Here is a 23,874-nt window from a genome sequence, read left to right as displayed (position 1 = left end):
ATTTGTGTGGAACATATTTTGCAATTGTGTTCATGTAGTTCTTGGCTTTGTCTGAGCAGGTAGACTCCCAGATATTTTATATTATTTATAATTATTTTAAATGAATTTTTTTCTATCTCTTGCTGCTGGACCCTTGCACTCACTTCTGTTCCAGCTTTTCCTTTCCTTCCCTCCATCCCCTTCCCTAGATGGCAGGCAGTCTCATACATGTTAAACATGTTAAAGTATATCTTAAAAACAATTTATGTGTACAGATCTGTACAGTTCTCTTGTTGCACAAGAAAAATTGGATTCAGAACGTAAAAAAAAAAAAAAAAAAAAACCTGGGAAGAAAAATAAAAATGCAAGTAGTCCACATTCATTCCCCAGTGTTCTTTCTCTGGGTGTAGTTGATTCTATCCATCATTGATCAATTGGAACTGAATTGGATCTTCTCATTGTTGAAGATATCCACTTCCATCAGAATATATCCTTATATAGTATTGTTGTTGAAGTGTATAATGATCTCCTGGTCCTGCTCATTTCACTTAGCATCAGTTCATGTAAGTCTTTCGAAGTCTCTCTGTATCCATCCTCCTGGTCATTTCTTACAGAACAATAATATTCCATAATGTTCATATACCACAATTTACTTAACCATTCTCCAATTTATGGGCATCCATTCAATTTCCAGTTTCTAGCCACCACAAAAAGGGCTGCCACAAACATTTTTGGCACATACAGGTCCCTTTCTCTTCTTCATTATCTCTTTGGGATATAAGCCCAGTAGTAACACTGCTGGATCAAAGGGTATGCACAGTTTGATAAGTTTTTGAGCATAGTTCCTCTTTGCTAACATTTTAATTAAGATTTTTGCATCAATATTCATTAGGGAAATTGGTCAATAATTTTCTTTTCTTTTTTTTTTTTTTTTGATACTACTCAGTTTAGGTATTAGCACCATATTTGTGTTATAAAAGGAATTTGGTAGGATGCCTTCTTCCTCTATTTTTCCAAATAATTTGTGTAGTATTGAAATTAATTGTTCTTTAAATGTTTGGTAGAATTCACTTGTAAATTTATCTGGCCCTGAAGATTTTTTCTTAGGGAGTTCATTAATAGATTGTTCAATTTCTTTTTTCTAAAATGGGACTATTTAAATAATTTTTTCCTCCTCTGTTAATCTGGACAATATATATTTTTGTAAATCTTCATCCATTTTACTTAGATTATCAGATTTATTAGAGTACATTGGACAAAATAGCTCTTAGTTAAAAACTTCTTCTTTATTGGTGGTAACTTTATCCTTTTAATTTTTGATACTGGCAATTTGATCTTCTTCTTTCCTTTTTCTAATCAAATTAACTAAAGATTTATTTGTTTTTTTTTTCACAAAACCAATTCTTAGTTTTGTTTTTTAGTTCAATGGTTTTCTTACTTTCAATTTTATTAATCTTCCCTTTTGTTTTCAGATTTTAAATTTGATATTTAGTTTTTTTTTTTTAATGTGTTCTTTTTTCTAGTTTTTTTTTTTTTTTTTTGCATGCTCAGTTCATTGATCTTCTCTTTCTCTGTTTGATGCAAGTAAGCATCTAGAGAAAAATTTACCCTAAGAACTGCTTTGGCTGTATCCCATAAATTTTGGTATGTTGTCTCACTATTGTCATTCTCTTGGATGACATTATTGATTGTTTATATAGTTTGTTGTTTTACCCTAATCATTCTTTAGGATTAGGTTATTTGATTTCCAATTAATTTTTGGTCTATTTTTTCCCTGGCCCTTTTATTGCATATAATTTTTATTACATCATGATTTGAAAAGGATGCATTTACCATTTCTACCTTTCTGCATCTGATTTTGAGGTTTTTATGCCCTAATACATGGTCAATTTTTGTGTAGGTTCCATGTACCACTGAGAAAAAAGTATATTCCTTTCTGTTCCTATTCAATTTTCTTCAATGGTCTATCATATTTAACTCTTCTAAAATTCTATTTATTTCCTTAACTTCTTTCTTGTTTATTTTGTGTTTTGATTTATCTAATTCTGATAGAGGTATAGAGAGATAGCATAGTTTTGCCATCTATTTCTTCTTGCAACTTTCTTAACTTTTCCTCTAGGAATTTGGATGCTATATTACTTGGTACATATGTGTTTAGTATTGATATTACTTTATTATCTATGGTAGCCTTTAGCAATATATAGTTTCCTTCTTTATCTCTTTTCATTAGTTCTATTTTTACTTTTGCTTGATCTGGGGTCAGGATCACTACCCCTGCTTTTTTTTTTTTTTTTTTTTTTACTTCACCTGAAGCACAATAAATGTTGCTTCAATCCTTTACTTTTATTCCGTATTTATCTCTCAAGTGTATCTCTTGTAAACGACATATTATAGGATTCTGACTTTTAATCCAGTCTGTTTTCCACTTCCGTTTTATGGGAAAGTTCATCCCATTCACATTCATAGTTTAAATGACTAATTCTGTATTTCCTGCCATCCTATTTTTCCCAAGTTATATTTTTCTCTCTCTTTCTCAGTGTTTTGCTTCTGACTACATTTCCCTCAATCTGTCCTCCCTTTTTTCAGTCCCTTATCTTTTTCTTAGCCCTTCCCCTTTCTACTTCTGTTCTCCCTTCTATTAATCTCCCCTTTTCTTTTCTCCTTTTCCTTCTTACTTCCCTAGGGTGAGACAAGTTTCTCTATCAAACTAAATATGTATGTTATTCCCTCTTTGAGACAAATCCAATGAGATAAAGGTTTAAACAATGTTCATTCCTCTCCTTTCTTTGCCCCAAGTGTAATAGATCTTTTTTGCCTCTTCATGTGATATAACTTAGCCCATTTTACCTCCACTTTCCTCCTGAAAAGCCCTTCCCATTATAAACTCCTTTCCCAGTTTCTTTTTATTATATCATCACATTAAAATCAACTTATATCTATACCTTCTAAGTATACCCCTAACAAAGATATAGTTCTTGAGTTAAACATATCATTTTTCCATGTAAGGATGTAAATAAACATTTTAACCTTTAAAGAAACATAGTTTTCTTTTCTTTTTAAACCTCTTTATGCTTCTCTTGACATATATTTGAAGATAAAATTTTCTGTTCAGCTCTGGTCTTTTTATCAAAAATAAATGACAATCTATCTCATTAAATGTCTATCTTCCCCTCTGAAAGATAATGCTTAATTTTGCTGGATAATTGATGCTTGACTGCAATCCAAGCTCCTTTGCCCTCCAGAATATCATATTTCAGTCTTCCAATTCTTCTAATCCAAGCTGCTAGGTCCTGAGTAATCCTGATTGTGGCTTCTTGATAGTTAAATTGTTTCTTTCTGGCTTCTTGCAATATCTTCTTGATTTGATAATTCTGGAGTTTAGCTACAATATTCTTTGGAGTTTTCACTTTGGGGTCTCTTTCAGGAGGTGATTGCCTATTTTACCCTATGGTTCTAGGATATCAGGGCAGTTTTCCTTGATGATTTCTTGAAAGATGTTTTCTAGGCTCTTTTTTTTTTCATTGTGGTTCTCAGAAAGTTCAATAATTCTTACATTGCCTCTCCTGGATCTGTTTTTCCAGGTTATTTGTTTTTCCAATAAGGTATTTTACATTTGCCTCTATTTCTTCTTCTTCTTCTTCTTTTTTTTTTTTTTTTGTTTTGTTTTGTTTGACTTATTCTTGATGTCTCATTGAGTTATTCACTTTCATTAGTTCAGTTCTAGTTTTGTTCCCCTCCTTTTGCATTTGATCAATTGAATTTTTAAAGAAGTTTTCGGGGGGTGGAGCCAAGATGGCGGAGAAGACACACGCGACTTTCTAAGCTCTTCTCTTACCCTCTTTATCAATATTATATCGAGCCTCAAAAATAGTCTTGACTGCTACAATTCGTAAAGATAAGAAGTAGAACAACTCACCGGCTGAAGAAAATCTGCAGTCTCGCCAAAAAGGTTGGTTCCGGGGCCAGGGGGGAGATCGGCGCAGACAGGGGAGAGAAATTAGGTTCCGAGGAGAGTCTCAAACCGAGGGTGAAAGCACAGATCTCAGCACAAGCGCGCAGCCCCAACCCGCAGTAAGGGCTTTTCCTTGGGGCAGTTGTGATCCTGCACGGCAGGAGGACGCAGCCCAGGTTAGCCTCCAATCTGCACAGTGGGGAGCTCGGCTTGGGGCCATAGAGCTTTTCCAGGGCCGATTTGCATCAGGCAGAGACTCTGGGCAGACATCCTTACATGGAAAAATGATATGTTTAACTCAAGAACTATATCTTTGTTAGGGGTATACTTAGAAGGTATAGATATAAGTTGATTTTAATGTGATGATATAATAAAAAGAAACTGGGAAAGGAGTTTATAATGGGAAGGGCTTTTCAGGAGGAAAGTGGAGGTAAAATGGGCTAAGTTATATCACATGAAGAGGCAAAAAAGATCTATTACACTTGGGGCAAAGAAAGGAGAGGAATGAACATTGTTTAAACCTTTATCTCATTGGATTTGTCTCAAAGAGGGAATAACATACATATTTAGTTTGATAGAGAAACTTGTCTCACCCTAGGGAAGTAAGAAGGAAAAGGAGAAAAGAAAGACTCTGGGCAGACTTTGTGGCGGTCTGCGGTCTGCGGTCAGCTGCTAATACTCACAGTCCCATAAGAGGCTCCGGCCTGGGGCAGTGACACTTTCACCCCTTAGTCTCTAGCCAAGGGCAATCGCTAATCCACTCAGCCCTACTAAGCAGTTTGATAGCTTGGCCAGTGCTGAATCCACCTCCTGTTGGGGGAAGGGAAAACTCTCACTCAGAGCACTCCCATACCTCGGAGCCGGAAATCGGTTTAAATCTTTCCCTGCTCTGCAGAGGAAGCTGGTAACCCCTTGCCTAGGAGACCTACCCTAAAGGCTTTAAAACATGAATAAAAAGATGAAAAGAACGAGCGACAGCTTCTATGCAGAAAAAGAGCAGGTCAGCAAACCTGAAGAGACCTCAAACAGCAAAAATGCATCAGACTGTCCTCCTTTACATAATGCTCTCATAGAAGAGACCATTAAAAGTCTCAAAAGAGAGTTAGAAGATAAATGGGGAAAGGAAAGAGAAGCCTTACAAGAGAGCAACAACTTCCTGAAATACGAATTGGAAAAGTTAAAAAATTCCCAGGAAGTGCAAATTGGTGAATTGGAAAAAATAAAAAAATCACAGGAAAGTAAGAATTGTGAATTGGAAAAAATAAAGAATTCACTAGAAAGTAGGATCTGTGAATTGGAAAAAGAAAATAATTCACTAAAAAAAAAATTAGTGAAATGGAAAAAAATTCCACAGACCAAAACAATACATTCAAAAACTCAATTGGACATATACAGAAAGAAGTAAAAAAAGCTAATGAAGAAAATAATTCTTTAAAAATTAGAACTGAACAAATTGAAACTAATGATGCATTGAGACAGCAAGAATCAGTCAAGCAAAACCAAAAAAATGACAAACTGGAAAAAACCATGAATTATCTACTTGCTAAAATGACAGACTTGGAAAATAGATCTAGGAGAGATAATCTGAGGATTATTGGACTTTCCGAAACTATGATGAAAAAAAAGAGCCTAGATACTATTTTACAAGAAATCATCAAAGAGAACTGCCCAGATGTAATAGAATCAGAAGGTAAAATAGGCATTGAAAGAATTCATCGAACACCTTCTGAAAGAAACCCTAAAATAAAAACCCCAAGGAATATTGTGGCAAAATTTCAGAACTATCAGATTAAGGAAAAAATTTTACAAGCAGCCAAAAAAAAACCATTTAAATACCGAGGTGCCACAATAAGGATCACCCAAGATCTGGCTGCCTCTACATTAAAGGAAAGAAGGGCCTGGAATATGATATTCCAAAAGGCACAAGAACTTGGGATGCAGCCAAGAATAAACTACCCAGCTAAGCTGAGCATTTTCTTCCAGGGAAGAAGATGGACATTTAATGAAACAAATGAATTCCATTTGTTTCTGAAGAAAAAACCAGAACTAAACAAAAAATTTGATCTCCAAGAATAGAACTCAAGAGATGCAGAAAAAGGTAAAATAACTCTTGAGAATTGTATTTCTGTTGTGGATATACAAAAAAAAATACATGTAAAATTTGATAGTACTGATATAACATAAAAAGGGAAGTAGATATGGAAAAGGATGATGGCAGAATAAGGTGGGAAAGAGGGATAAAAAGAGGGAAACCACATCCCACAAAGAGGCTAAGGAAACTTATCATATCTGAGGGAATTTAGAGAGGGGAAGGAACATTGTGTGAATCTTACTCTCATCAGAGTTGGCTCAAAGGAAAAATAATTGACATTTGTTTTAGAGAAAATTCTCTCGCCTCATTAAAAACGGGGAGAGGAAAAGGAAAAGAAAAGAGTAATAAGGGAAGGAAGGGAAAGACTCAAAGGGGAGGGAGGGATTACAAAGAGGATAAGTATCGTGATACAAGAGGGGTACATAAGTTTAAAAGGGGAAAGAGGGTTGGGGAGGCAAGAATAAGTAAAGCACAATCTGGTTATTAGGATGGCAGGAAATACAGATTTAGTAATTCTAACCATAAATGTGAATGGGATGAACTCCCCATAAAGAGGAGGCAGATAGCAGACTGGATCAAAAGTCAGAACCCTACAATATGTTGTTTACAAGAAACACATTTAAAGCAGGGGATACATATAGAGTAAAGGTAAAAGGCTGGAGCAAAATCTATTATGCTTCAGGTGAAGTCAAAAAAGCAGGGGTAGCCATCCTTATCTCAGATCAAGCAAAAGTAAAAATTGATCTAATTAAAAGAGATAAGGAAGGAAACTACATCCTGCTAAAGGGTAGCATAAACAACGAAGCAATATCAATATTAAACATATATGCACCAAGTGGTATGGCACTCAGCTTCCTAAAGGAGAAGTTAAGAGAGTTGCAAGAAGAAATAGACAACAAAACTGTAATAGTAGGAGATCTCAACCTTGCACTCTCAGAATTAGACAAATCAAACCACAAAACAAATAAGAAAGAAATTAAAGAAGTAAACAGAATATTAGAAAAATTAGGTATGTTGGATCTTTGGAGAAAATTGAATGGAGATAGAAGGGAATATACTTTCTTCTCAGCAGTTCATGGAACCTATTCAAAAATTGACCATATATTAGGACATAAAGACCTCAAATTAAATGCAAGAAAGCAGAAATAGTAAATGCTTTCTTTTCAGATCATGATGCAATAAAACTACATTCAACAAAAAAATTAGGGGAAATAGACCAAAAAGTAATTGGAAACTAAACAATCTCATCTTAAAGAATGATTGGGTGAAGCAGCAAATTATAGATACAATTAATAATTTCACTCAAGATAATGACAATGATGAGACATCATACCAAAATTTGTGGGATGCAGCCAAAGCGGTAATAAGAGGGAATGTTATATCCTTAGAGGCTTACTTGAATAAAACAGAGAAAGAAAAGATTAATGAATTGGGCTTGCAACTAAAAAACTAAAAAGACCAAATTAAAAACCCCAATCAAATACTAAATTGGAAATTTAAAATTAAAAGGAGAAATTAAAAATATTGAAAGTAAAAAATCTATTGAACTAATTAATAAAACTAAGAGTTGGTTCTATGAAAAAGCCAATAAAATAGATAAGCCTTTGGTAAATCTGATTAGAAAAAGGAGGGAGGAAAATGAAATTAGTAGTCTTAAAAATGAAAAGGGAGAACTTTCCACCAAGGAAGAGGAAATTAGAGAAATAATAAGGAGTTATTTTGCTCAACTTTATGCCAATAAATTTGATAACCTAAGTGAAATGGATGACTACCTCAAAAATATAGACTTCCCAGATTAACAGAGGGAGGAAGTAAATTGCTTGAATAGTCCCATTTCAGAAAAAGAAATAGAACAGGCAATTAAACAACTCCCTAAGAAAAATCCCCTAGGACCAGATGGATTTATATGTGAATTTTACCAAACATTTAAAGAACAATTGGCCCAATGCTATATAAATTATTTGATAAAATAGGAATGAAGGTCCTACCAAATTCCTTCTATGACACAGACATGGTACTGATACCTAAACCAGGTAGGCTGAAAACAGAGAAAGAAAATTATAGACCAATCTCCCTAATGAATATTGATGCTAAAATCTTAAATAAGATATTAGCAAAAGACTACAGAAAATCATTTCCAAGATAATACACTATGATCAAGTAGGATTTATACCAGGAATGCAGGGCTGGTTCAATATTAGGAAAACTATCAATATAATTGGCCATGTTAATAACCAAATTAACAAAAACCATATGATCATCTCAATAGATGCAGAAAAGCATTTGATAAAATCCAACATCCATTCCTATTAAAAACACTTGAGAGTATAGGAATAAATGGACTTTTCCTTAAAATAATCACAGCATCTATTTAAACCATCAGTAAGCATCATATGTAATGGAGACAAACTGCAACCATTCCCAATAAGATCTGGAGTGAAACAAGGTTGCCCACTATCACCGTTACTATTTAATATTGTATTAGAAACGCTAGCTATAGCAATAAGAGCTGAGAAAGAGATTAAAGGAATAAGAATAGGGAATGAGGAAGCCAAATTATCACTCTTTGCCGATGACATGATGGTATACTTAGAGAACCCCAGAGATTCTGCTAAAAAGTTATTAGAAATAATCCACAACTTTAGCAAAGTTGCTGGTTATAAAATAAACCCACATAAGTCATCAGCATTCTTATATATCACTAACAAAATCCAACAGTCAGAGTTACAAAGAGAAATTCCATTTAAAGTAACTACTGATAATATAAAATATTTAGGAATCTATCTGCCAAGGGAAAATCAGAAACTTTATGAGCAAAATTACAGACCACTTTTCACACAAATTAAGTCTGATCTAACCAATTGGAAAAATATTAAATGCTCTTGGATAGGGCGAGCAAATATAATAAAGATGACAATATTACCTAAACTAATCTATTTATTTAGCGCTATACCAATTAGACTCCCAAAAACTATTTTAATGACCTAGAAAAATAACAACAAAGTTCATATGGAAAACAAAAGGTCAAGAATTTCAAGGGAATTAATGAAAAAAAATCAAATGATGGTGGCTTAGCTGTACCAGATCTAAAATTATATTATAGAGCAGCAGTTACCAAAACTATTTGGTATTGGCTAAGGAATAGATTAGTTGATCAGTGGAATAGAGTAGGTTCAAGGATAAAACAGTCAACAAATATAGCAACCTAGTCTTTGACAAACCCTAAAGATCCCAGCTTTTGGGATAAGAACTTACTGTTTGATAAAAATTGCTGGAAAATTGGAAACTAATATGGCAGAAACTAGGCATTGATCCATACTTAACGCCGTATCACAAGATAAGGTCAAAATGGGTTCATGACCTAGGCATAAAGAATGAAATCATTAATAAATTAGAGGAACATAGGATAGTTTACATCTCAGACCTGTGGAAGGGAAGGTCTTTATGACCAAAGAAGAACTAGAGATCATTACTGATCACAAAATAGAAAATTTTGATTATACCAAACTGAAAAGTTATTGTACAAACAAAACTAATGCAGACAAGATTAGAAGGGAAGCAATAAACTGGGAAAATATTTTTACAGTCAAAGGTTCTGATAAAGGCCCATTTCCAAAATATATAGAGAATTAACTCTAATTTATAAAAATCAGCTTCATTCTCCAATTGAAAAATGGTCAAAGGATATGAACAGACAATTCTCAGATGAAGAAATTGAAACTATTTCTAGTCATATGAAAAGATGCTCCAAGTCATTATTAATCAGAGAAATGCAAATTAAGACAACTCTAAGATACCACTACACACCTGTCAGATTGGCTAAGATGACAGGAAAAATAATGATGATTGTTGAGGGATGTGGGAAAACTGGGACATTGATTCATTGTTGGTGGAGTTGTGAACGAATCCAACCATTTTGGAGAGTAGTTTGGAACTATGCTCAAAAGTTATCAAACTGTGCATACCCTTTGATCCAGCAGTGTTACTACTGGATTATATCCCAAAGAGATTATAAAGAAGGAAAGGACCTCTATGTGCACGAATGTTTGTGGCAGCCCTTTTGTAGTGGCTAGAAACTGAAACTGAATGGATGTCCATCAGTTGGAGAATGGCTGAATAAATTGTGGTATATGAAAATTATGGAATATTACTGTTCTGTAAGAAATGACCAACAGGATGATTTCAGAAAGGCCTGGAGAGACTTACACGAACTGATGCTGAGTGAAATGAGCAGGACCAGGAGATCATTATATACTTCAACAACAATACTAGATGATGACCAATTCTGATGGATCAGGCCATCCTCAGCAACAAGATCAACCAAATCATTTCTAATGGAGCAGTAATGAACTGAACCAGCTATACCCAGAAAAAGAACTCTGGGAGATGACTAAAACCATTACATTGAATTCCAATCCCTATATTTATGCACACCTGCATTTTTGATTTCCTTCACAAGCTAATTGTACAATAATTCAGAGTCTGATTCTTTTTGTACAGTAAAATAATGTTTTGGTCATGTATACTTATTATGTATCTAAGTTATATTTTAATATATTTAACATCTACTGGTCATCCTGCCATTTAGGGAGGGTGGGGGTAAGAGGTGAAAAATTGGAACAAGAGGTTTGGCAATTGTTAATGCTGTAAAGTTACCCATGTATATATCCTGTAAATAAAAGGCTATTAAATTAAAAAAAAAAAAAAAAAAAGAAGTTTTCTTCATTTTTTTCCATTTTATCAATTCTATTTTTTAAGGAGTTGTTCTCTTTTTCCATTTCACCAAATGTATTTTTAAGGAATTGTTTTGTTCAGACAGTTTCTGGGTTTCTTTTCCCAAACTCTTCTTTCATTTCCTTTGTCCATTTTTCCTCTCTCTTTTAAAATCCTTTTAAAATTTTTCCAATTATTTGGAGAGAAGTATTTTTTAAACCGTTATTTTTCTGTACAAAAAGAATCAGACTCTGAAATATTGTACAATTAGCTTGTGAAGGAAATAAAAAATGCAGGTGAGCATAAATATAGGGATTGGGAATTCAATGTAATGGTTTTTATTCATCACCCAGAGTTCTTTCTCTGGGCGTAGCTGGTTTAATTCATTACTGCTCCATTGGAAATGATTTGGTTGATCTCATTGCTGAGGATGGCCAGGTCCATCAGAACTGGTCATCATCTAGTATTGTTGTTGAAGTATATAATGATCTCCTGGTCCTGCTCATTTCACTCAGCATTAGTTCGTGTAAGTCTCTCCAGGCCTTTCTGAAATCATCCTCTTGGTCATTTCTTACAGAACAATAATATTCCATAATATTCATATACCACAATTTATTCAGCCATTCTCCAACTGATGGACATCCACTCAGTTTCCAGTTTCTAGCCACTACAAAGAGGGCTGCCACAAACATTCGTGCACATACAGGTCCCTTTCCCTTCTTTATGATCTCTTTGGGATATAAACCCAGTAGTAACACTGCTGGATCAAAGGGTATGCACAATTTGATAACTTTTTGAGCATAGTTCCAAACTATGGAGAGAAGTATTTAAGAACCTTGTGAGTTAGAGAGCAGTTCACATCTGTCTTGATGGGACTTCATCTGGAGGCATTTTGCCTTTTGTGTCCATAATAGCTCACTATGGTCAGAGTTCTGTTGGCTTTTTTGCTCATTTTTAAGGTTGCTCCCAGTGCACGTGGAGAGATTGCCCCCAGCTTCCTCTGTAAGATGGCAGTGGTTTTACACTGCCCTGGGACCCATGCTTCAGGCTTCTTCCACATGCTAAGTCCTGGCCATGTTCTTCCTGTTATGTCCAGGTTCAGGGTCTCCCTCTTTGCCTCCTGTAGCTGTGTACATTGTACATGTTTACTTGGCTCTGATTCCTTTACCCCGCATCAATTTAACTAAACTTTTCCATGCTTCCTTATGTTTGTCCTATCTTATAGCACAGTAATAAACCATTACATTCATGTAACACATTTTTTTAAAAGCTATATCCTAATTGATAGACATTCTTTTTTTTTTCTCATTCTTTGTAATATAAAATATACCACTATAAATATTTTGGCGCACATGGGGAAATTTTTCTTATCAGTGGCTTTCTTAAGATATTAAGCTTCTAGTGGAATTTCTGGATATGTGTATATAATGAATTGTTTCTATATAATATTTTGCATATTTTACGTTATATTTGGTAAATATATAATTTATTTATTAACACATATATTTATGTAATATATTTAGAATACATATATTTTGTATAAGTAATTTTCATGTGTATGTATATATATGTGTGTGTATATACACCTCCATATGTATTATAAATGCGTGTATGTGTGTGTTTGTAGGTAATTAGATGCCAAATCCTTATTAGAAAAATTTGGTACAAAGATTTTTTCCAGTAGATAAGATAATTATTCTTATCATAAGTCATTAATTTTGTTTGTACAAAACCTTTTCAGTTTCACATACTCCAAGTTATCTGTTTTGTCTTTTGTGATTGCTTCTATTACTTGTTTGGTTAAGATTACATCTGCTTCCCTTAGCTGTGAAAGATGTATGTGCTCCTCTCCTCTTTTAATTATTTTGTGGTATGATCTTTAATATTAAGATAATATTTGATTAGTCTCATTTTCAATTCTTGGGAGATGAGAATGTTTCAGTGCTTTAAGCCATATAGTAATAATAGTAGAATATTGATATTAAAGAGATGAGACATTTTGTCAGGAAGAATATAAATTTAAAAGATTCTTTTCCCTTTAGTATTCCTTTCCAACTTATTCTGAATACTTTTACTACTCATATAATGCTCAGTTGACCCTTGCTTCAATCTTCAGTGCATATCTTATTTTTAAAAAATCATTTAATCAACAAATATTTATTTAGCACCTACCATGTGCCTTATGCTCTGCTGGGGCTGGAGGTTCCAGAAAAAGCTTCATACAGAGGTTGATACTTGAAATGTACTGTAAAGGAAGAGAGGGACTCCTTTTCAGAAAATGAGATAGCCAGTACCAAACATATCATTTAAAATTCAGGTTGGTTGTGAATCCCTAATTCATCCACATTGTTCTTTATGAATACATATCTCTTTGTCCTTATTGTAATTGTTTTTTATAGTGAAATTCTGATTTCTCACTCAAGAGATATTTACCCCACTTGCCCTGTAAAGTCAGGGTAAATGAGTAGTACTTCTATATACATTTTTGGTTGAGTTTTGGCTAACGCAGGCCAGTTCCTTCTTTCCATGGGTGAGAGGAGAATCATATCTACTCTTTCTTTGAATCTTTTGAAATCTACCTTTCAAACTTCTAATGTGGGTATCAGACCACTCTAACTTTTTATCTTTCCATCACATAGTTTTATGGATAAATAAAAGTCACTTCCCCAAGGACCCCTTATTTCTATGCCAGTATCCCATTCCTCCATTTTGTTGTTCAAAATCAGATCTAGAACATAAGTTTTCTTACTTCTAGTTTAAAAAGGCTTTTAAAAAATTTATTTAACATTTCATTTTAACGTAATAACATGTGAAAGCTATTTTAAACATTTGTTTTTAAAACTTTGAATTCAAATTCTCTTTTTCCACCCTCCCCACCCCTCTCATTGAGAAGGCAAACAATTATACATATGTAGTTATGCAAAACATATTTCCATATTAGTCATGTTGTAAAAAAAAAAAAAAAAACAGACCATGCCCCACAACAACAACAACAAAAATCTTAAGAACAATAAAATGAAAAAGCTGTACTTCATTCTGTATACATTCAGCATCAATTCTTTTCTGGGGATGAATAGCATCTTCAAATTTTGGAATTTGGCTATTTTATCCCTGGGGGATTTCATTTTGGGATCTTTTTCAGGAGATGACTGGGACATTCTTTCAATTTCTATTTTACCCTCTGGTTCTAAAATATATGGATACTTTTCCTTGATAATTTCTTGAAAGATGTCTAGACTCTTTTTTTCTGATTATGGTTTTCTGATAGTCCAATAAATTTTAAAAATTATCTCTCCTGGAATTGTTTTCCAGGTCAGTTGTTTTTCAAGTGTGATATTTCACATTGAATTCTATTTTTCCTTCATTTGGTTTTGTTTCATTGCTTCTTAATGTCTCATAAAGTCATTAGCTTCTATTTGCTCAATTCTAATTTTTAAGGAATTATATTCTTCTGTGAGTTTTTGTATGTCCTTTTCCATTTGGCCAATTCTACTTTTTAAGGCGGTTTTTTTTCAGTGAATTTTTGTACCTCTCTATTCATTTGATCAATTCTGCTTTTTTTTTTTTTTAAATCATCTCCTCATTAGCTTTTTGTATTTCTTTTACTATTTGGCCTAGACTGGTTTTTAAGTTATTATTTTCTTCAGGAGTTTTTGTGTCTCCTTTACTAAGCTGCTGACTCTTAAAATGATTTTCTTGCCTCACTCTACTTTCTCTTCCCAATTTTTCTTCTACCTCTCTTACTTTATTTTCAAAATCCCTTTTGAACTCTTTCCTGGCCTGAGACTAATTCATATTTTTCTTGAAGGCTTTGGTTTTCTTATCTTTGTCACCATAATAAATTTCTATGGTCAGAATTTTTTTCTTTTGTTTTTACTCATTCTCCCAGTCTGTTTCTTGACTCTTTGTAAAGTGGGATCCTTCTTCTAAATTGGAAGGTATATTGTATCAAGCTTCAGGGTTTTAGTGCAGCTATTTTAAGAGATACTTTTAGGGATCTGTAAATTTTTAGTTCCTCCAAGGTGTTATGATCTAAAGAGAGGTTTACTAGTCTCTTGGTCTGTGTTCTAGTTTGTGAATGACCCCAAGCACTTTTTTTTTTTTTTTTTGCCCTGTAACTGTGAGGAAGGTCCCTGTTGCACTCTGGCACAAACTCTCATGTTCTATTGCTACCTAGGACAGCTCCCTAGATCTGAGGATGTGGGAAGGACATAGTAGAACTAGCAGAGAGGCCCCTGTAATCTCTTAAGAGCCCCTGCTGTTGCACTGATTCAGCTCAGGTAGCTCCTAAAGCTCACTATTGGTTTGCTGCACTTGTGCTGGTGCAGCATGCCCTGGACTCTGCTCCATTCCCACCCAGATATGACAGAACTTTACCGCCAACCTTCTCAATTATCTTAGGCTGGAAAATTATTTCATCCCATCCTTTTGTGGGTTCTGCCATTTCAGGAATTGTTTTATGGAATTATTTAATTGTTTTATGGCTTCATTTAGTTGTTTTATGGCATTAAAATTTTTATAGCATTATTTAAAGGTGTTCAAAGGCTACTTTTTCTCTGATATCCTGGTTCTGCCCTAGCTATTCTACTTTAGGGCAGGGGGAGATCTGCATTAGACATCTGAATAATTGAATCTCACTCTCACTCTAAGTTGATTTTGTCACCCCTTGGTAAAAATAATTTAAAGACTTTTTAGAGTAGAAAGAAATATTTTTTTTAGAATAGACTCTCAATTAAAAATCCACATTTTTTTGCCTTTCTATCAATTTGAAGTTGAGATTTGGGGTGTGAATGCTACTACATCTCACATTTCTTGCTTAATAATATACTTAATTAGACATGACAGTACAGAGGATGTTAGCTCAGGTTTGCACTAATTATGTGATGTTTTTATATAGGTACCATTAGCTGAGTATCAAAGCACAGCTTTTGAGTGTCATCTTCTCTTCTGTTACTGCTCTGATCACTAATGCATGTATAAAAGGTCAGATGAGGTCTGTCATCTTAGATTTTCAACTTAAAGCACATTACTAAATAGAAAAGGTATATAGCTCCAAACACAGGAAAATAGGAGTATTGTTCTGGATGTGGTCTACCAGATGCTACTTTCCATGTAGCCACATAATGTAAGAGTTATTATTCCATGTACAGTTAGGGAGTATTTATAACTGGGTCCTCTAAGGCAAAAAATATATTCTCAGGCTTAGGAGAAGTTGAGAAACTGATTAGAAACCAGGCAGAAAAATTGAATTGTGCATAAATGCATAGCACTTTAAAAATCACTTGAACCACTTTTCCTGCATGAAACATTTTCCTAAAAGGTTTCCACATGTTGGGGAGGGGTAGTAAAACTGTCAGGCTTCATTGCCTAATTATGAAATGCAGTAAGCAAATAGCCAGATGTGGAAAAATACAAATTAAGCCCAATTATTCTCTTTTATTATTGGTTTATATAAAAAAATTAAAATAACTTAAGCTATTGGGAGATGGATTGGACCAAAGGGGTAAGTTGGATGTAGAACTGAAAAACAAATATAATCAGTCTGAGTCTTATAGATTTAACACTGAATTGTGGAGAGTGGAGGTGGCTGAATGGTATTCATTCTATCTTTTCTGTTCTATCCTTCCTGCTAAACAGGGGCAGAAATATTCTGTCCTAGTCCTTTCCTTTCTCTCCTCTAGGAAATGGTTTAGAGTGCTTCCTTTTTTCATGTCATTTTTTTCTCTTCCCTATCCTTTTCTCTCTGTAGAGTCAATCAGCCACACCCTGGTACAACAATTAACTTACATTGTGGCTTCCTCTGGTCTCCTGGCCCATTTTTTTTTTTTATTTTTTATTTATGGGGTTTATTTTAGAGGAAATTACTGATATAATCACAGTAGATCACAATCTCCCACCCACACCCCCAGTTAGGACAGTTTTTAACTTTTAGAAAGATTTTTGACTTTCTGCTCTAATTTAAATGTATGTTTATTGAATAAAACTCAAGCTATAGAAAAGATTTAGATGTGAGAAAAATCCAGTCTAGGCAAATTACATTTTCTGTTACTGCATAGATATAGAGAAGAAAAGTTGGGAAAAGGGCAAAATTTTTTAATTTTTTTTTGGGGGGAGGGACTATTATTATTCCTTGAAGAGGTGGGCAAATCTGGTAGAGATAACTAAAATACTGGGAAGTATTTCCCATACTAAATACTATGAGGCTAACTGTAGTTACTCTGAGATGCCTGATTGTAATCTTTGAACTCAACTTTTCTGTCTTGGCCTTCCTTTCACTATCACCTCTCAGTTTCTTTTCACTTTTTCCATTTGCCTGTTGCCTTTATTTAGCTTCCTTTCTTACCCAGAGCATTAAGTTTGGGGTAGGGCTAAAGACATTTTCTCCCTACCTCTATTGATGTTCAATTTTTTTTGGTCTCTACTTAGTCTGGGTCTAAGAATTCCCATGGATGACTCATGCATTTGAGTTCAAAGATTGTGAGAATTCAGAATTTCTCTCTAGGCTGAGAAAGAAGGCATCCTTATGAACTACAAATCTCAGGATGTCAGTCAGTTCTCAAACCTTTGTTTCATAAAGACTTTAGCATGCTCAGACCTCCTGTTCTTCTGCAATTATCTTTAGATACTTGGAGTAATTGTAGTGGATGAATCTGATTCTTCTTCTTTGATAAAGTCTCTTTCCATTTCAGATTTCAGAGATGAACTGGTTGACTCTTTCAGAGTTCCCTAGGTCAGACGATAAGAGAATCATAGAAAGAAGGGACCTCAGGGACTGTATAGTCTTACATCCTCATTTTATAGATAAGGAATATATCACAGATTATAAAATCCCAGAAGCAGCAGTTGAACTATGTCCTTTGATTAAAAAAACAACCCTTTTCCTTGACATGGTTCTCATAGGTTGGTCTTGTTTCATACCTTGTTCCATGCATAGGCAAAATTTTAGCATTTGGACCATTCCTTTCACTTGTTTGCTAAGGAAAGATTTATTACAGATGCATATATAATAAATAATAACTATAATATAGATGCAAATAAATATACATAAATAATAAACATATATAATAGAGAATACTTTATTATAGATGCAATCCAAACCATGTTGCTCATGTATACAGCTAGACTCATAATAACACATGGATAAATCCCCAAACTGTTACCAATTCATTTGAAACAAAATGGACTTCTTCATAGTTCAGCTCAAAGTAATATAGAACCAGCATTGAATCATTTCTTCCCTCCCCTTACTTTTTAAAAACTTGAGCTCCACTCATGAATTATTTTTCTCTTCTGTAAAAATGGAAAAAAAAACAAATCTAGGTTTTGTTTTGTTTTGATAATCAGTCTCCTTAAATCACAAAGGTTGGAAATACAACAGTCATCCATGGATGAGATACCACTTCTGATCATCATGGAAGCTTTGACCTGCTTTGTTTCTCATTCAGGCCATTTAACTCTTCTTTAGGCATAGTAAAGTACCACTTCCAGGTCCTGGGGTCCTCCCCTCATTCCATACAGTCCCCAGTGCTTGAAATACTGATGCCAGACACAATATATATGTCTGATCAATTTTAGCTATACTACAACTCAAAACTCAAGCAATCCACCAGTCTCAGGCTCCCAGACTACAGCGATTACTAACAAAAGGAATTCAATTCAACATTTATTAAGAGACTACTATGAATACAAAACAAGAAGTATAGATTTTTGACCTAAGACCTAGGTTCAGATCCTCATCACTTAACACTTATTAGCTGAAGGACAGGGCACACGGTACTTATTTAACCTTTCTGAACCTCAGACAAATCTTTAAGATGCTCCTTTGCACTCTTAAAAGTTATTGAGGACTCCTAAAAGCTTCTCTTTAAGTGACTTGTGCCTATTGATACGTGCCTTTTTAGAAATAAAAAAATCTGATTATTAAATTTTTTTTACCTCAAAGCCTTTCTGAAAGTGTCTTACATATCTGTAGAAGTCTCAGGTCACATTAGGAGAACTGTGTCCTAACATGTCAGTAGTGAAACTAAACTTAATGTTTTATCATATCCCTCTTTGAGTCTCACTGGTATCTGGTATACATATGTGTGTATCTTTCAAAAAAAAAAAAGCTTAAAAAGTAATACTTTATGATCTATGACCTGTTCAGAAAAAGTTCTTTACCTCTCAAATAAAGAAAATGCTATACAGGATGTATTTATCAGATGACCAAATACCACATACTATGGAAAAACAAACCAAGCCATGATTTTTTTAGAACAATTGTCCATTTTCAGGGGCCATTGCCAACACTAGAAAGTGAAAAACAAACTATAGATCCAATAAGGCTGGTAATATCCATTTACACTAACAGATTTATTTAATTTTAAAAAAGCCTTTAAAAGAAAAAATTAGTAAATAAAAAAACCCGAAAATCTTTCCTAAGTGCTATTAATATTTTTGGTAGTCAAATTACTAAGGAAAAACAGGAAAAACAAAGCACACATCCCAGGAAAATGTTTCTTAATTATAATTGTATCTATAGCTCTTAAGTTTCAAGTACCATTATTGATGTAACTCAAAATACTTAATACCCATGTAATAAAGAATTTCAAAATCCATTCTTCCAATAGAATGGAAATTCTTTGAAGACAGAGATTGTTTCATTTGTCCTCCCTCTTTCCCTTCCTCCCTTCCTCCATTCCTTTCTTTGTTCCTTCTTTCCTTTTTTCCATTCTTCTCTCCCTCCTTCCCTCCCTCTTCCTTCCCTCCCTTCCATCCTTCCTTCCTCCCTCCTTCCCTCTTTCCCTTCATTCCTCACTCCTTCCCTCCCTTCCTCTTTCCCTCTCTTTTTTCTTCTTCCCTCCCTCCCTCCCTTCTTTCCTCCTCCCTTCCTTCCTTCCTCCCTTCTTTCCTTCCTTCCTCCCTCCCTCCCTCCCTCCCTTCCTTCCTTCCTTCCTTCCTTCCTACCTGCCTGCCTGCCTTTCCTCTTTCATTCCTTCCTCTTTTTTCATTTGTATGCACAGGATTTTGAACAGTGTTTTACACATTGTTGATGGTTACTAAATTTGTTAAAGGAATGAATGCATGAATTACTGAACATGTTCAGTAGAATTACTTCATGTGTTTTAGTCATTTATATTCATAGTGCTCTAATACAATACTCATTGATACACACCTCAAGGAAGATAAAAAATTTTAAATCCATTGCTATTGCTGTAAAAAAAAAATGGCTTGGTTTGTTTTCCCATAGTATGCGTTATTTGGTCATCTGATAAATAATCCTGTATAGAATTGACTTTGTACTCACCATGGAGATTTTATACCATTGTGGGTGAGTGTGTGATCTTCTTTTGTGATAAGTATTGTACATAATTTTTGCTCCAGTCTACTTTAGTTCTGATAATGATGCTTCTGATATAAATCTTTTTGAACTTCTGCATGGCTAAGAAAGGAAGCTTTTGAGAGAAAGGATTATTGACATAAGTGACCTTTTTTACTTCTAGGGATTTCTTGATAGCAGTATAAAATCAAAGAAAACTTCAGATTCTAACTATTTTAACATTAATTTTCTGATGCTATTGAATAAACTTGTCATAAAGCTGCCCAATTCTATATTTCACCTGGGCCTTTGCCTGACATTTTTTTCCCTAGAGGATAATTGAAGGGGGACTTTGGCTTTATTTGTGTAAAGTATAATTTGAGGTAACTATCTAACTGATTGAGCAAAGGAACCTCTTTTTTTGAAATATTTTGTTAATGGAAATAAAAGATTTTTAGGTATAACATAGGGACTTGAATTGTTCATATTCCTTATACTCATGATTTCATTAGTTGAAGGGATCTCCCACTATGGAATGATAGATTGGTCTAAGGAAGTGTTTTTTGGGGGATGGGGATGAGGAGGGCATTGAGAGTTTATGTTACATGGTCGTATGTATAGCATCTGTCAGGACTTAGTGATTCTTAACTTCAAAGCTATCCCTCAATTTTATATTCCAATTGCTTTTCTAAATTATTTAAATGTTAGCAAATTTAATACATTTCCTTTTTCCCATATAGGTTTAATAAAGACTTGTGTGGCTACTAGTCATTCAGAATCAAGACCTTGCTCTGTAACTGCTTTATATGCTGCCATCCCCATAAGCTAGGACAGAAAATAATGCCTTGTGTGTCTCTTCTACCCATTTATTTCCATGGAAATTACATGAAGGCAACTATCCAAAGGAAGTCTTCAGTGATTGTTTGAAGTGATATTGGGTGTTGAAACTAGGTTACATACAGTAAAATTTAAACAAAAGTGAAACAAATTTAACTCACTCATATTGTCCAGCCTGGCTCTTTTCAGGAAGATCTGCCTTAGACGCTTCTTGGCTATGAAACCCTGGGCAAGTCATTTAATTCTTCCATCCTCAGTTTCCTCATATATAAAATGAGGAAATTCAATTAGATGGTCTTTAAAATCCCTTTTTGCTCTAAATTTATGATACTATGATTTTTTACATGCTTTCTCTTAAGGAAAAGGAGGACTTCCTCAGAACCATGGATAGTTCCCAAAACTTTGACTTTTCCTTCTCCTTCATCTCACCTACCTATCTCCTCCCGATCCAAACCTCGCCATCCCAACAAGCTTAGCCTTGATTTTTGTTTTTTAAGTCACCTGAGACCTGTGTAATTCTCAGATCCAAACAAAGAGAATGCAGAAGGAAATGTAATTTTTATTTTTGTTTTAAAAGGAGGCAGGCTCCCCACACTACTTCACCGTTTTGTTTTCTGAAGTGGGTTGCCATTTGTCCAACATTAGAGTTCCCTTTTCTGTTTAATCTGTGGTTTGATTCCTGAGAAGGCAGTAAAGGCCATGTTTTCACCTTGAGAGTAGCAGAACAAGTTCATTATAGACACAAGTGAGCCTTTTGTTAAGTACCCCTGAGCAAAAGTGGGCCCATTAAAATGTGTTCTGAGGTTGTTGATCCAAGACTCAACCAGCGGCCTCCCATGAATGACAGTGGGAGTTACAGCATTTGAGCTCTGCATGGCAAGGCAAGAAAATTCCCCTAAAGACAATGTTTGCAGGTGAAAATAACTCATGGTTTTGACAAGGCAGACTTTATGAATAATGTAAATGTGGAAGGCTGAAGCAAATGATTTTGAAAAATACTTCAAGGATAATAATAAGTCTCACTGATTATAATTCTCTAAGACAATAAGCCAACATACATTTATCAAGTACCTACTATGCATCAGCCCCTTTGCAAGCCTTTGGCGGGTACAAGGGGAAACAATGACATAGTCTCTGCCCTCAAGGAACTTATATGCTTGGAATGCTCTCCCTTTTCCTCTCCACCTTTTAGAAAACCTGGCTTCCTTCAAGCTCAGAATCTAAGAGTTATTTCTTATCCCTCAGTTTCTGATGCTTTTCTGAGTTAACCTTGTTTCTCTTTTGTTTGAATCTCGTTTATGACAATATATGAAGTACCTGACACATAAGTCTGCAATGTTTAGTGATATACACTAGGGATAGAAATTAGACTTTTGATGTCAATGATATAGAGAGCTCATCAATGAGGAAACTGCCTCTGTTTACCAATAAATAGGTACATTCTCTGGGATTGCAGTCTTAAAGATTTGCTTAGGGGAGCTAGAAGGTTAAGTCACTTATCCAGAGTCACACAATCAATATGTGTTAGTGGTGGGACAGCTTGTCTCTAGCATTAAATTGTCTCTTCTTAGGGTCTGGTATTCTACCTTTTATTTTTATGTCCTGTGCTTTTTACCATGTCTGGTACATAGTGCTTAATAAGTACTAATTGTTTAAAGGATTCCATTGGCTAAGATTATATGTGTGTGTGTGTGTGTGTGTGTGTGTATAAGCTCATCTAAAATAACTATGCATGAAAGAAATAGAGGAGGCAATCATAGAAGCTGAGAGAAATAGAAAACATCTGATATATAATTATACATAGCCATATATGTAGACATACATTTATCTTGTATGCTGTTATTGTTGTTCAATCCTTATGATCCCATTTCTTGGCAAAGATACTGGTGGAATTTCCTTCTCCCACTCATTTTACAGATGAGGAAACTGAGGCAAACATGGTTAAGTGATTTGTCCAGGCCCACAAAGCTAGCAAATGTCTGAAGCTGGATTTCAACTTAAATCTTTCTCTCCTTTTTAAATATTTTGTGTATATGTTGTCTTTCCCTTCATCTAATAGTACTTTAAGTTTTTCCAGTTGCATGTAAAGAGAATTTTCTTTAAGAAGATTTTAAAGATCTAAAAATTTTTAAGATTTAAAATCTTTTATAAGATTTTGAATTCAAGTTTTTTTCTCCCTTCCCTCCTCTCCTCTCCAAGATAGCAAACAATCTGATATAGGTTATACATATACAATCATATTCAGCAGTTTTCTACATTAGTCATTAAACTGAGATCTTCTTGACTTTAGGACTGATACTCTATCTGCTGTACCACCTCACCACCATACTTTGTGTACATGTATATATGTAGGTATGTATATACACAAAGTAAATGTGTACACATACATCTGATGAGGAAATTCCTTCTACCAACGCAATCTGAATCTGTTCTTCCATTTGTGGTCTTAGCATCAGATACTTACTTTTTGTGTGATCCTGGGTAAGTCACTTAGCCACGTTTGACTCCGTTTCCTCATCTGTAAAATGACTTGGAGAAAGAAATGGCAAACCCCAAGTGGGCTCACAAAGAATTGGACATGACTGAAAGACTGAATAAACTGAACAACAGAGACCTTGGAAAACATTATTTAACTCCTTTGGGCCTTAGTTTCCTCATTTATTCAATAAAAGGATTGAGATAGTTGATATCTGAAAAAAATTTGTGTCCTTAGAACATTGCATGGGAACATTGACCCTAGTTGCCAAGAGTCACACTCTTAGTATGTGTCAGAGGTGGATTTTCAATCCAAGTACTTTTTGAATCCAAAGCAGACTCTATTATGTCACATTGTCTCTCTAGCTCTACTAACTAGTATATTTTATTATCTAGAACTATTAAAATATTTTGTTTTACTAACATTTTACTATTTACAAAGTAGTTCTGATCTTTATTATCCTTTTTGATCCTCACAACTTATCTAGTCACACAATTCATTAGTGCAAAACTGAGGTTATAAGCTAT

The 23,874-nt window shown here is 34.4% G+C and overlaps 1 protein-coding gene across 1 annotated transcript in view; it reads left to right on the top strand.

Moving 5' to 3' along the window:
- The window catches only part of FHIT (fragile histidine triad diadenosine triphosphatase), a 992,759-nt gene that overhangs the window by 529,845 nt on the left and 439,040 nt on the right, over positions 1–23,874 (top strand). The window lies entirely within an intron of this gene.

Source organism: Sarcophilus harrisii, chromosome 1, assembly GCF_902635505.1.
Source record: "Sarcophilus harrisii chromosome 1, mSarHar1.11, whole genome shotgun sequence".
Lineage (NCBI taxonomy): Eukaryota > Metazoa > Chordata > Mammalia > Dasyuromorphia > Dasyuridae > Sarcophilus > Sarcophilus harrisii.
Note: the sequence above shows the minus strand (reverse complement) of the source record. Positions and strands in the feature narration are given on the sequence as shown.